The sequence below is a fragment of the Vespa velutina genome, chromosome 1 (genome assembly GCF_912470025.1).
Source record: "Vespa velutina chromosome 1, iVesVel2.1, whole genome shotgun sequence".
Classification (NCBI taxonomy): Eukaryota; Metazoa; Arthropoda; class Insecta; order Hymenoptera; family Vespidae; genus Vespa; species Vespa velutina.
The window spans coordinates 9215836-9231353 of NC_062188.1; the positions used below are offsets into that span (position 1 = coordinate 9215836).

General features: G+C 29.4%; 1 protein-coding gene across 2 annotated transcripts in view; it reads left to right on the plus strand.

Annotated features, from left to right (window-relative positions):
* The first annotated feature begins 2 nt into the window (after positions 1-2).
* LOC124947908 (organic cation transporter protein) overlaps positions 3-15518 on the plus strand; it is a 24569-nt gene continuing 9053 nt past the window's right edge. Inside the window, exon 1 of one of the 2 annotated variants that reach the window (XM_047490734.1) lies at positions 3-691. The gene's annotated coding sequence lies outside the window, so the exon portion shown is untranslated. Of the gene's footprint in view, positions 692-6514; positions 6947-15518 lie in introns of those variants that run through there. The other variant, XM_047490716.1, reaches the window with a different exon arrangement.

Consider the following 15518-nt stretch of genomic DNA (forward strand, 5'->3'; position numbering starts at 1 on the left):
TACAAACGTACGAATTGGAACGTGTCGGTATAAGAGTATCGTCTAACACGACGATCGGAAAGAACTTATCCTTTTCAATGATGGCGTTCGCGATTATATCGTCGAACGCCAAAAAAATCGTAAGGTATTTTATACATGGCGAAACTTTTTCCCAAGAACTCGGAACTCTTCGTTTTTAGAATATAGAGCGAAATAATAAAAAACGACGGATTCGAGAAGTGTCAACGTGGCAATTTTGTTGTACATATGTTAATAATCGATATTGATGATAATCGGTCGATAAGTAGTGAACATAGTTAAATGTTACAAGTATTTGATATACTTTCGTTTTTAAGTTACGATTCTATAAAAGATCTTAAAAATAAAATGAAAGGTTAGCATTCGTTAGAATTTTGAATAATTCGAAAGTGGATAAACAAATTATCATTTTTTCTATGTAATTACATACATACGCTTAGTCATGTTGATTGACAAACAATGAAATTGTCATTTCTTTATTGGCTTCAATGGCTGTAGTGCAATTTTTTCGACTATTCAACAAAATAAGAACAATTTGATGCTCGTACAATACATTTGTTCCTTAAACTGTGCTATGACGTATATATTCGGCTCTTGTTATTGATAAATATTTCTTCGATAAATCTACGACCTGTTAAATTCGGAGAAGACATAAAAATAAAGGAGCTATCAGGTAAGTTCGATCTTTATTAACGTCTATTTTACGATGAAAATTATAAAAAATAAGATCAGACGCTATTCGATCGTCTTTTTCTGTCACATGTTTTGCGATGTTATCAAACAAATTATATCTAAGTCATGTTTTCATTGATTTTTTCCTGTGAATCACGTGATGGAGATATGTGTTCATGCCTCAAGTCGTGCGATTCGTTACTGCTGTCGTTTATGTTTGCATACTTAGCACGTGTAGCGTACACGTGGGTGACAGAAATTACGATTGTAATCATTATCTTTCAACTTTTTGTTCATGAACCCAACGATGTCATGCTAATAGCGAAGTTTACGACTGGTAAATATATTATAACTTAACTGAAAATCTAACATATCATTGATTAGTCACAATTGGCAATAGTTATCGAATGTATGAATTAAACTTTATTTCTGATTGTACACATGTACGAAATCAAAGTATCATTTTATTTAGATGAAGATTAACATAATAATCAAACTTCAGAAATAAAAATGATTTGTATACTTTTTTTAATAATATTTATCATATATTTATCATATGATTAGTCAAATATCTAATTATTAAAATATAATTATCATATCATGAACAATGAGAAATTCTTTAAATTACTTTTAGTTCTTGGATCTCATGTTTAATAAAAGAACATATGAAATCTCATTAACGACATGGAAGTTTTCTTACGTACCGTACGATCTTTCTATTTCCTTTTATATCGATATATAACCTTCTTCTTATAATGATCTTTAATGTACATAGTAATTTAGTATGTTAGGTCAAATAATAGATCTAAAAATCATATCGTCAACATTTATACGACTAACATGTTGAACGTGTAAATACGACATAATAATAAATTTTTATTTGAAAGTGATATTTAATAAGCACGCGAACGAACAAGTGTGATTATGAGAAAAAAGGGGACGTGTCTATTTATATCGTGAATTGTTTTATTACACGGTTCAATTCTAAAAGAGAATGTCATGAAATGTGGATCGTAAAAGATAAATACGACGTTCGATTATAATTCGAACAGAACTTTTAATGACCTTTACTAGATCACACGTACATGTATGTATCTATGTAAATTTATAATTTCGTTTATTGGTCGAAAGAAAGGAAGAAGAGAGAATAGGAACGCAAATGGAGAGTCTCATTATGTGAGTCAGTTTAAAAGAGCTCTAAATCGCGATAGACCCTAGCGGCCTTTCGATATTGTCTCATGTGTACGAGTATTCAAATCTCATGTGAGCTCTTAAAATGAATAATATTATTACTCGAGACAATTATTTTGTAAATATCGTACGACGATGTTTACTGTTTTAAGTACTTAAATTGTTTAGTTTAACTCTAACTTCCAAAATATACATAATTTTACGATATTAAAATAATACAATTTCAAGATATAATAGGAATTGATGATGTTGATTTTTTTATTTTTATACGTAGATATATATTTTTACATGAATATAAAGATAAGTTATCCATTATTAAATCATTCTAAGAAACTACATAATCGGCCTATTGACAAACGTTCGTACGTTTATATATGTCGTATATATTCGATATATCATAACAATGGCAGATGACATATATCAGTCAGTGATTTTTTTCATGTGTAGTGCAATGCTATATTGATAATATCGAGAAATCGATTGCCGATATGTTATTAACATTTCATCAATACGGATGGAACTTCGATCGTATCGATAAAAATAAATCGGAAAAATGTATATTTTTGAAATCTCACGAGAATTTAACGTTACTCTAGACGATGATATTCAAATGCAAAAAATATGTACTCATGCAATTATACGAACATATGATCTATGTTTGTGATTATAAATTAAGAGCCGTTTAAATATTTTCTTTCTTAAAAGCAATACATTAAAAAAATATATTTAAAAAAATTCATGCTCTCATATGTTAAATATTTTAAGAGTATGAAATAAAAACAATAATACAAATTAAATTAAAAGTCAAATGATTTTTATTTTGTCTTGTGGAATATCATTTGTATTTTTTTTTTTTTTTTAATAATTAAATATTTTAAATGATTATCTTTAAAAAATTATTAAACAAATATAGGTCTAAAGTTAATAATTAACGAGATTTTAATGCGTGAAATATGCTATGCAGACAGAAACAATAATATTAATTTTAGTGAAATTGAAATTTAGAAGAACTACAAGCAAAAATTATAAACGTCGTTAATAACACTTGAAATGTTACGAAATATACGAAGAAATATGATTACCAAATGTCGACTATGCATACAAGAAAATAGTGGACACTTAAAATATTTATTGATTTAAGCAAACTATTATTTCTTTTTTGTTATTATAACTTTGTTATTATAATTTAAAATTTTTTAATTAACAACCTTAGTAAGGTAATAACTGAACTTATTGTAAGACTGTTCTATATGTTCTTCATTTTTTCATGGTCTCTTAAGATTGTATACATTTGAATATACGTACTTTTGATCATATAACTTATACATGCTAATATCTTGTTAATTATTAATTTTAGGTCTGCACTTGTTTAATAATTTTTAAAGATAATTAATTGAAATATCTAATTAATTAAAAAGATATAGAGGTTGTTCCATAAGATAACCCAAAAATCATTAAACTTCTGGTTTAATAGGAATTATGTTTTTATTTTGCACTCTTAAAATATTTGATACACGATATCATGAAATGTTTCTAAATATATATTTTTTTACTTTTTCTAATAAATGCGATATTTACCTTAATTTATAATTAACCTGTATATATAAGTAGACATATTCGTTTTCCGTGAAAACTTTATGTCTACAGCTCATGAATGCGGAAGTGTCTATAAATAGATTGGAATTTTAATTTTCCTTTCAGCGCTATGCAATTCTTCACGTGATTGTTTAGTTTGTTATTAGTCATTCGATTGATTAGCAAAAAGAGATGTTATGTATTAACCCTGATTCGATCGTTGTTCATCGAGTCTGAAGAAGATTTATAAGAGAAATTTATTTGTTTCTTCAGAAATTACTATCCCTTATTTAACCATAATTAATACCTTAGATATTTGAAATAATGTCGTTGATATTGTTATCGCGTTTAAATTAAATTTCGATATTAGATAATGAAAAAGGAAAGCATCTTAAGTTATCTTGATAACGATTGTAGATACAAATTTTTATTACTTATCTTATTAATTTTATCGTAAAAAAATAATTAATAAGAGAGAAAAAAGATAAAGATTGGAATAAAATATTGCACTTAAAAATATTATTCCTGTATTTTGAAATTATAAATAGTTTACGTAATTATATGTAGCTGTTCTCTTAGAAATAACAAGTCTTATTATGAAGTGTAGATACTTTTATACATATTTGTGTTATGCCATTAGATATCACTATATAACAATAACGAGATTAATAAAGTTGAATGTCATCGAGATTTAGTGAGATTAGATTTTTTGTACTTTGTTAAATATAACGTTATCGCGCAAGAGTATTGCTTCTTAGCTATTATATTCTTCTTCTAGAACTTCCTGGTGTTTAATCATATCTTTCGAGATTTATACATTTTTACATACGTATATGTGTAAAAATGTTTATAGATATATACAGAGTGTCCAAACGAAAAATGTCCAACAAGATTATTATGAAATCTGATTTTCTTCGAAAAGTTCTTGGACAGGTCAATTTTGTTTTCGAAGGGTATATATATTCATCTACTTTGATCTAAATTTCGAAAATTGGTGACAAACTCTTTAAAAATCTTAAATGGCAACAGAGGTAAGGTTACACATTATTTGAAAGATCTTTCAATTCTTTTTAAAACGGTATTATTTTTTTTTTTTGATTTTGAGTCAGCATCCAATAAAATGTGTTTTTTGAAAAAGATTATTCGATTTCATAATAATCATGGATGGACATTTTTCGTTGGAACACTCTATATATACGTATATCAAATTTACAATGTAACTCTAGAAATATTTGATAATTAGATTTCCGTGGCAGAGGCGTTGCTCTATAAAGATGTCATTTCATAGTCATGGTGCATTCACCTCAAATTAACGTCCGACTAAGTGACCTTTCGAAATCCTCGAGCCAACTTTAGCGGCACGATGTACTGACAAATGTAAACGACAAACAACGTCGTAATTACTAACCGGCAACTACGGAAGGTTTTCTTTTCTTTTTTTCTACTATTTCTATTTCCTTTTTTCCTTTTTTCTTTTTAACGTTAGCAACTGTTATTTCGAGGTTAGTTTGCGGTTGATGGAGTGAGTATGAGGACAGGAGTTAAGACAGACGTCCAATAAATGAGATAAAACACAAAACGCAACGTCAATGGTTTTTTCTCACGGTTATTATATAGCGCATAGCTTTAAGGTCGATTTACATATTTAAGTTAAGTCTGATTATCAGTTCAGTTTCCGTTCCGTCTCCGTTCTTTCGTCATTCCCAAGTCATAGTTCAATTTCCGTCATTTATATTCACACGTATCAATTCAATATATAATACTTATGTCACTTGACATTTTGTTATACCTTCACAAAGTAACAATATACAAAAGACTAAATTATCCAAAATTTGTTAATCATTAAAAAAAAAAAAATGATTGACGAAGTATGATCTCGGATGATCTAACATAAAGAAAATACGACAATCGATGATTAAACTAAGACGAAATGGAAACGTGTGAATATTTTTATTTAAATTACATAGAATAATGTTAAAATCATTATGACGGAATAATATGGCTAAGACTGAACCGATAATAAGACTAACCTGAAATGTATGAATTGATTTTTATTATCAGAAAATATAATTAATGTCATATAAATAATTCTTGTGATATTATTTTCATTTTTGTTGGATTATTTTTTGAATGGAAAAAATAGTAAATACAAATTTTTTTTTCTAAAATGAGCTTTGTGGAATAAATTATTCGAAATGTAAGAGTTCCGTGAATAGTATATATTCTTTTCTCGTTCTCTCTCTCTCTCTCTCTCTCTCTCTCTCTCTCTCTCTCTCTTTTTCTTTCAACGCATCGCTTTAACCGGCAGTCGTGGATTTCTTATTCATTCTGTTTTAATGTGCCTTTTTAAACGGAAGTTGCCGATTTCTTATTGATTATACTCCGACACATTCCTTCGATCGAAAATAGTAGTTAATTTCTTCTAATTTCTATAGATCGTTGAGATGTTAAATTATATGGTTTATCAGAGTATATAGAAAACATCGTAACGGTGCGGTACGTTTGGCGATTTCTTCTTTCAACTATGTAAGTTATCTAAGATCCACGAGCTACTTTCTAATCTCAGTTCCGCCACGATTGTAGTTGGTTACAGATTTCAAATAGAATCCGTATACTTGACCGCGCATACCTATTATCACACGTCAAAATAGAACGAATTCGTGTTTACGATTTTATTATCGGTCAATTGACTTTAAAAGGATAATAAAGATTGAAATATTTTCCGTTGTATTTTTTTGTTTATATTTGTAAAATTGAAAAAGAAGAAAGGAGAGAGATTGGATGGATAGAAGGATATTGAACTTTTTTCCCAATTTAAGGTACTTATTTAAGTATGTCTTTAGCTTTATCAAAAAAAAAATTTATGACGAAGAAGATCGTTCAGAAAAGAATTAAATTGATGTATTTTTCATAACACACATACAGTTGGCAATGCTGAAGAGGACACTTTGTTGTCGCATACGTGTTTATGTCGTAGAGTAAGGTAGAGCGTTCGATAATCACTCGAGCGTTTCCCTTTTTCCTGCGAACGTGCCATCTGTCGGTGACTTGGGAAATTACTCGGTCCGTTCTCGGTTCCGACCTCGTCTTCCGTCTTGCTCGTAATTGCGTGTCTGCTTTTGACGTTTCATCGGTAGTAACTCTGTGAAAATCGACGTTTACCGCGTAACGCGCGTGTCCTCGTCGATTTTCATGAGAGAGAAGTTTTCGTTTTCAAATCAATAGTTCGTTTCACGAGTACCTCGACTCGAATCGGTGTGTCCATTTACGGGAACATGCCTTTCCATTTCGCGAGCTTTATCGATTAACAGTGTTGGGACCGGCCGGCTAATTGTGGTTAAATTTGTAAATCGACTCTTTTCGTCTACCATAACGGTCAGAATCTTTCGTTGATTCATCATAAGGTTTATTTTTCATTTCGATGCATGTACGATTTCATTGAAACCAGGATAAGAAAACGAAGCCACGCTAAACGTTTCATGCATCTGGGGTAATTATACATTCTGATTTATCGAACTTTTATATTTGTTAGCTCGGTTCGCCGATATCTTACGCCGATTTATTCGTTGATGCGCGAGTGTTTATTTTCAATATGGCGACTGTCGAAAAAAGGCGCGAACTTCTGACATTGATTGTCGACCTATTCTTGTTTATATTTATTACAATTTTTACGATTAATATCTTTTTCCTTGTTACCGACGTTGTAATTGAATAACTGCGACATCAAATGGTTCGTATATAATTTCTCGATTAAGAAATGTAGCAATGTAGGTATATATAGCTTACTAATATATCTAGTAAAGATAAATAGATTCTATTTGAATATTTAACCTTATTCAACGAAGTGTGAATATATATTGGATAAACGTTTAGTGCTGCTATTACGACGGAATACTCCCGAACTTTGGGGACGATATAGTGCGCATGCCAGACTTAATGGAAAAAGAGCGCGAAAATTTGTTGATGGAATACCTGTTTTTTTTTTTTCGAACGATTAATTCGTGAGGTATTTTGAAAAAACTGTCTGGTGATTTACGCAACTATAACAATCCATATGTCTTATTATTTGATTGAAGTTAGAAAAAAATGTAAGCGGAAAAAAATGAATGGTTCAAGGTGGATTATATATTCAAGATCATATTTTTTTATTATTGCTTGTACCATATTTGACGTGATAATAGTTACTGAATCATCCTTCGTATAATGTATAACATATACTGTGGTTTTTCAGAACAAATGAGAAATATTTAAGAAGTGATTTCATTATATCTAAAAAATAAAAAATGTTAAAATATACATACGTCTTATTTGATTTTATTTGTAATTTATAATCAACTTGATTTTCAACAAATTCTAACTGCTTATTTTTATAAGAGATATTCAAAATGATCTCCTCGCATCTGACATGAACACATGCTTGCAGATGTCTTACCAATGTCCGTCTTATTCTCTCCATATGTTCAAATGTGTCTCGGATTTGCCGGAAACTTTGTTTTCGATTCTTTTATGAAGAACCTAAGTAGATCTAACGAAAGAATTATTACGATAAAAAATTTACTCTAATTCAAGAACAAAATCAAATAGAATATACGTTTATGTGAATTCTTTTTTATTATTTTGATATGTTAATTAACACATTGCGTATGGCGCTCTGTGCGATCGTTATTGATTCAAGTATATGCTATTTCATATTATCAGAGAGTCTATATGATGGGTGAATGCATAGATGATTTGTTGTATTTGAAATACTTTGTTCTATATCCATAACTGTATACATTGATTTTAACAAAAACATTTGTCTCTGGTTGCTTAAGTCATCGGTTCAGTCGAAAAAACATGGAAACGAGATATCACGTGACCCGTACACAATGTGTTAAGATCACTCATAAAATATTTCTCGCTTATTCTCGGACACTGCATATAAATTTCATGTATTATACTTCAATATTTGGGTATACCCAATTCTGTTTTTATACAATAGATATGTTTCCGAGATATGTATCTATAGAAAATAGATGATTGATTTCGAACTTAAACAATAAACAAACATAATACAATAAACCATATGAGAAAAATCATGTTAAAATCATTTTTATGTGCTTTCACTTTTTATTTCATAAAGACTGCACACATATACATTACCTAACTACCTACCCATACGCAGCCATACACACACATACACATCTATTACATAAGGTAAATTATCATTTGGAAAAAAAAATAACATGTTACTAAAAATTATGCAAAATAATATCATAACACGAATTAGAACAAGATCTTATTCATTCTTATTTTCTAACAATAAATGAACACATTTGCGTAAAATCAATTCTACTTGAAATCAAAAACAACAAATATGGAGGTGAATAATGCGAACCAAGGGTCGCATCCAAATGTAATACGAAAAAATTTATTTTCATAGAATTTTGGATCGATCGCGTTAAATCAAGACAGATTGTGTAAAAGGAAATATTTGTTATAATTCGTGTTAAATCAAAATCATATGAAGAATATTCGTGTGTAAAAACAGAATTGGTTGTATTATACTCCTCATTATTGTTCGATAAGTGTGGATTACTATATATAAAGCTTATTAATATATCGGTTATCATCAAATACTTTCAAAGCACGTATTTCTACGTCAATCGTTAAATTTTGATGCATATATCGTAAATTTTAACATTCGGACTTCGGATCGTTTCATTCGCTAAAAAAAAAAAAAAAAAAGAAAAATCTTTAAATTCGGCTTACACAAGATATTATATTTTCATTTAATCTTGTTAGTTCGTTTTTATTTTTAGTGATCGTAAGACTATTTAAAAGATACAAAGGTCATTTGAAACTTCTTCGATTTGCATTACACCATCGACAGTTACTAAATTTTTTCTGGTAACAGATTTATCTTCGTTTCTTGTACGTTAATAACGCGATATGAACGTTGCATAACAAGTGTTAATGACAGAGAGTTTAGAATGATCTCAATAGCGAAAATGTAATTTTTAAAGACGTCATTTCCAGACCTGTTAACACGCTACGTATGTACATACAATCGAAACAAAGTGTTAATAAGGCAGCAAACTTTTATAAGGCTGACAATGCGATGCCATTTTTCACGATCATTATTATAATCAAAATTAATCATTATTATGATCAAAATTAAATCGATAAAATGGTATTATTTTTTATTCATATTAACATATATGTACTTACGTACTTACCTATTATATGGTATTGAGTTACTTATATACGAAATTGAGTTAAATTTGGTAAATTCGAAAATGTTTCCAATGATTTAAAGGGAGAGGAGGGATCTCGGGACACGATCATGCATGATTCTATTTCCGGCGAAATTTTAATTAAACGAAATCTTGGCAACTAGTTTCACACCTATGATTTCATCTGGGAAACCGAAACCGAAACCTCGAGAAAAAGGATCGACGAGTTTTGAATTTAATATCATGTGAATAACGTAATTTAATAATACCGATGTTACGTCCATTTTAAATATTTTTCTGTTCTATTATTGATATGCATATATTCTAATCATTTAAATCGACGGAAAAAAGTCCTTCGAAATTTAATATTATCACGTTTTACTTTGGATTGAAAAATAGCATCGAAGTATCGTTCAAAAATGAATTCATTAATTCATTAAGTAACCTATTGTTTTCATGATAGTTTTAATAAAGGATATTTATAGCGATAGATAGGTATACGTATATCATAAAATGATCTTCCCTAAATAAACATGATAATTGTAATGTTTGAATTTTGAGATACGATGCAATATCGTTATACCAAATCCGGCGAAATTATTTATGTACGAATGAATTAATTATCAAGCAAATGTATTCTTTGGCACGAAAGATTTACATAACCCTACTCAACGTATTCGAATGCAATTGCATTTGAATGTATCAAGAAGACATAAAATTATCAGAAAGTTTAATTGATTAACATGAGATTAATTTTTTGTATTTTTCTTGATTCAATTTAATTAAATATTTATTTTTATTTCCGACGATTTATATCACGTTTTCGTATAAAGCGAAATGAATTCTGCTTGAACTTGAAATGCAGTTGTATTGTTGCAGCAGCTGATAGCTCACGATTAAGCGAATCAATCTTGTCTTGTTTCAATCGTTAAATTCGTTTCGTTCAAGTAAGAGATACGTAAAGAAATCTTTTATTCTATGGTTAATTCAAAAAACTACAAAACAATCGATCATGATTTTAATGATAATTATATAATAAAATTCAAAAATATTTAAGTAATATATTTTTATCATTAGTTTAAAGTACTACGAGAACATTAGAATTGTGATTTTTAACGGTAATTATAAAATTAGATATTTTTAAATAATATATTATTTTTATATTAATAATTGAAAAAAGATTTTTTTTTTAATAATTTTGAATCTATATCGACACGCGGACTGTAAAAGAAAAATGTAAGAAATCAATTGATTGTTAGATCAAACACAAAGATGCATCGACTTATAGAAACAAATTGGCAGATCAATGGATCCGATTAATTTAAATGATCACCGATAGAGATTTATTTGACAAGAACGTTAGTGAAATTAACGAAAGTCAAAAGATTGCCTAGTTTTTGTACAGATTAAAAGATTATTTCAAGAGGAAGCAGTTGCATTAAATTACAGCTCTATCGCCAAATACCTTAATTAGCTTGGTAAATTCAGAATAAAATTTATTTATAGTACTAACGAATAAACGTTAAACATAAAATCGTTAAACATAAATAACTCTATTCGTTGAGTTTTCTTTTTCTTTTTTTTGCAATACTTTTATAATGAACGCATAAAGTCGCTCTCCGAGTGTCGTGCGCATTCGAAAGAGGTAAAGGAGGCGCCAGAGAGATGTTATATTATTCACGTGCGAATAAAATTGAAAGAAAATAAAAGGAAAAGAAGCAAATAAAAAAAAAAAAAAAAAAAAAAAAAAAAAATAGACAAAGAAAAAAAAATACCTACGCGATGGCCAATGAGAAGCTCGTGGAATTCGCGTCGACGTTTTAATACCAAGAAAATGCGGTTCATCCTGTGCTTTCGTCTTTTAAAAGGATTCGCATTATTTCAAAATCTTTCAAAGTTACCGATAAAGCCTAAGATAAAAAGTAATTAATTCGATAAACGAAAGACGAAGGATCAAAATCTCTATTTTGTATTTTTCTCGTTATTATTATAAATTTAGAGATAAATATATCAACGATTCGAATAAAAATAAATAAATATTTTTATATATTATTAAAAATATATTATCAATAATTTTGTGCTTTTACCCTTTAAAGATGGAAATAATATATATGAGTCAAAAAGGCATATATGGATTTAATGTGTTAAATCTTCCACAGTTAATATATACGTATAAATCTATATACTTCTTGTTTTTAGTATTCGATGTTGTTCAAAGAGTGAATATTCAAAGACATAGTTTATACTCAAAAGGCCGTTTACGTTTCGTACAAAAATGTAAATATATCTAACATAATTCGGTATAAATTTCAAGCTAGTAGAGTGTCGCCAATAAAGACACTAAGAATCATGAGTAGGTATGCTTTACTACCTCTTCGCACACTTAGATGATCTCTGGATTCTGGTAAGATTGCATTTCAGTTCTCCAACCCTCGATCTGCAACCCCCTCATATTCAGCTTTCCTCTACAATCTCCCACCCTTTTACTTCGCTCTACTCGGTCCATTAACGTTTTCTTCTTTCGATCAGTCTTTTTTCTCTCACAAACATTCCAATCTTTCGTGCTGCTTCTCTTTCTTCTCATCCGCCTTATCCTCCTCCTTTTCACTCCTCCTTCTCTCCCTCCTCTTCTTCCTCTTTTCTTTTCGAGATCACCACCATCTCTTTACGCAGGAGACCTTACCCAGTATTACCCCCTTTTTAGCTGTTCTCTCTTGTCGTCTTCTTTGTCTTCTTCGTCTTCGTCGTCGTCATCGTCGTCTCCGTTGGAGGCCAAGACCGGCCTCGCTCGCGAGAGTGAACTCGAATGCTATTTATAGTAAGGAGCGGCTTTGACTAGCTCCCACTGCGTGAAAAATCGTGACTGGTTTGCGGCGCGCGCGCGCTCGCTCGCTCGCTGAGAAAGAGAGACAGAGTAAGCGATAAAAGGCGGGAAAGGAATGAGGGAGGAGAATGGGGTGTGATGGGAAGGATCAAAAGTGAAAAGATTCTCTGTCCCATGTTTTAACCAAAATGTAGCCCTTATGGTGAAAACACATTAAAAATACAAAAACTTAAGTAGGTACGCTTTTTTTTCAAGGAAAAATATTATATATATATATATCGACACTTCCTATAAAGAAGATTGAAAAAGATAATGAAATTTGATGCAATGTGACTTTGAAGAAATTTAAGAATTTTTTATGCAAATATTGTCGTTTATATATATAAAGGAATAAAAAACAAAACTGAATACTTTTTGGATTTTGAAAAACAAAAATTAAATGTTACACTTTGAAATGGAGAATTTTAAATAATGAATTTTTAAGCAAATAAATAAATATTGTAATTTTTGAAACAAAAAATTAAAATAAATTAGCAACATGAATATACTTTAAATAGGAACGATAATATCAGAAATAAAATTTTATACGTATAAAAGATAATTTCCGAAATTTTTTAGACTTCTAATTCGACGCTTTAGAAACAAAAATAAAAAATGAAAAAATGAAAAAAAAAAAAAAAAAAAAAAACTAAAGTATTTGCTTAAAAAGCTTATAAAATTCTTGGAAGAATCGGATGCGATTAAATTTGAAGATAGATGGCATACCAACAAAATGTTGCCACTTGTAATCCTTCCCTTGTTAAACGAGAGGAGTTACTAAGAAAACGTGGGGGAGAAAACCGAAGAGACGCGTTTGCCGTGGTATTATTGCCATCTTCTCCTCCTCTTCCTCCTCCTCCTTCTCTTCTTCCTCCTCCTTCTCTTCTTCCTCCTTCTCCTTCTCCTCTTCCTCCTCCTCCTTCCCCTCCTCTTCTTCTTCTTCTCCTTTTTCTTCTTCTTCTTCTTCTTCTTCTCCTTCTTCTTCTTCTTCTTCTTCTTCTTCTTCTTCTTCTTCTTCTTCTTCTTCTTCTTCTTCTTCTTCTTCTTCTTCTTCTTCCCTCCTCTTCATTCTTCTCATCTCGAGGGTACCGAAAAGCCCTGAAAAAGGACGCTGTCCTTGCAAGGGCGCACGGTGAACCCGCTTGGGAAGAACGAGTTGCATCGAAGGCATCTACCTTTTATAATTCTTTTTCTCTCTTTTTCTTTCTTTCTCATGCCTTGTCGCGCCCGTATCCATGCCCGTGCCGTGCGAGCGTACTTACACTCGATATGTGTTATTGGGATAAGATCGGGCACAGAACTAAGTGGAGCAAGGATGATTCCAATTTATTTCGCATCCGACCTTCTTTCAATAATTTTAATCCTAATATTTATTATTCGTACTATGATCTTTATGAAATCTATTCTTTAAAATCTTCGAAAACTTTCTCGAAAATTTTTACTTTTACGAAATTAGACTTCTTTCAAATACAATTTTTGATTTGATAGAAATGTTGTCTTACGAAATCTAATATTTCTAAAGTTCGAAATTCGTTCCAGGATTTTGGAAAATTCAATCTAGATATATTTACGAAATCAGATTTTGTTTGAATGAAATTTCTCATGTTAATAAAAATGTTGCTTTACGAAATCTAATACTTGTAAAAAATATATATACAATATATATTATATTATATTATATTATATTATATTATATTATATTATATTATATTATATTATATTATATTATATTATATTATATTATATTATATTATATTATATATATTATATTATATTATATTATATTATATTATATTATATTATATTATATTATATTATATTATATTATATTATATTATATTATATTATATATATTATATATATATATATATATATATATATATATATATATATATATATATGCGGTCTTTGATTCTGTGTAAGATAGATGACTTATGATAAGCAGAATGGTGTTTTAATCATCTCATACGTGTGCACATGCGTGGCATGCATCACGTTTACATTCAATCCGAGATAAAGATAAGACCGTAAGCCGAGAGACACGTAAAGTTATTTCAGTGTTAAAAAAAATTTGATGAATAAATGACTTGATATATACAAGTAGATGATAATCGATCGTGTATGGTTAACTGAAATGAAAGTGAAATGCATTGAACTTAATTTTTATTACTTCCCTTGGTAATGTTATCAAGAACGATGTTGATAAGTTCAATGCACTATGAGATCATCTACGATAGTAGCATAGTATGATAGTATAAGAATGATTACAGAATTAAAGCTGATTTCGTTAAAAACGTTTGTTTTTACATCTTCCTATTATTCATTTAAAAATTTTATATCTTTATCTATGTAAATACATATGTAAATACGTTTTGTGAAAATGTTGCGTGTATTTTCGATTAAACGTATGCACATTTTCTATCACGTGTAATAATTAACGTTTGTAGCTTGACGTCGATTGCGAAATAAAGGTATAAGGGAATGATTAATGATTATGCGGAATGTAAAATTATTGATATTAGTATGAAAATAGGATTTCTAGATGCATAAAGTAATCGTATATGTTTTTTAAAAGTCTATATGATCTAAAGTAATACTATTTTGAAAAACATATTTTCACATTTGAATTTCATAATTCTTTCCATCATCAAAGAGTATATATCTATATATTTATTCATTATATATGTATATGATACATATATATATATATATATATATATAGGTATGTGCATATGTGTGTATATGTGTATATATATATATAAAGTTAATTTTTAATTTTCTAGAAAGAGAAATTCCTTATTACTTTTTTTTGCGAATTCTTTCAGTAGGAATCGAGTAAATGCAAACATCTAACACATACACATTCTTTCTATTCGCTTACCAGTGGAATTCTAGTAGAACCACGACTAGAAGTGAAAGAACCAATCAGGACTAACTATAGGTGTACACATTCTATAAATAGAATATGTGTTTCGGCGAGTTTG